Below are 596 nucleotides of genomic sequence, written 5' to 3'. Positions count from 1 at the left end.
AAGAGGCATCCGCCGGAGCCATGGGGAGCATCGCCCGCGGTTGCGGGCTGGTGGGAGACGTGTGGGGCGGCACCGCAGCCCAGCAGCACCCGCTGGCACCCGCTCCACTGGGGAGGGGACGGCACAGCCTGCACCGAGGCTTGTACCGAGGTGTGGCAGAGGCCCTGCCCGGGACAGGCGGGGACACGGAGTGGGGTAACTACCGCTGGAGAGCTGGAGCTGTGCTGCAGCCTCCAGGAAAGGGGGGGTGCAAGTCTTGGGTGCTGCTAAAGGCATGGGGATGGCACAAGCTCTTTTGCCACCATGCCTTCCCCTACCAGGGGTTCACCAGCTAATAGCACTGCACCCCCAGCAGCCCCCATATACTGCCCTGAATGTTTTACACAGCAGCTGTGGTCCACGGGAAGGATGATAAAGATTTGGGCATCAGTCTGCTGAGATGGTGAAGAAGCTGGGGGGGGGTGTCCGAGCACTCAGGGGATGAAGCACCCCTATGTGTGGGGCAGCAGCCAGGGTGCAGGGAGGACCATGCTCTGGAGGGATGTGTGCAGTTCACAAGACCAGGCTTGTCCTCCCGGCTCTCCCCCACGAGGCTG

Source organism: Buceros rhinoceros, unplaced genomic scaffold, assembly GCF_000710305.1.
Source record: "Buceros rhinoceros silvestris isolate BGI_N320 unplaced genomic scaffold, ASM71030v1 scaffold18538, whole genome shotgun sequence".
Classification (NCBI taxonomy): domain Eukaryota; kingdom Metazoa; phylum Chordata; class Aves; order Bucerotiformes; family Bucerotidae; genus Buceros; species Buceros rhinoceros.
The sequence above is the reverse complement of the archived record's forward strand: the minus strand, read 5'-3'. Positions refer to the sequence as shown.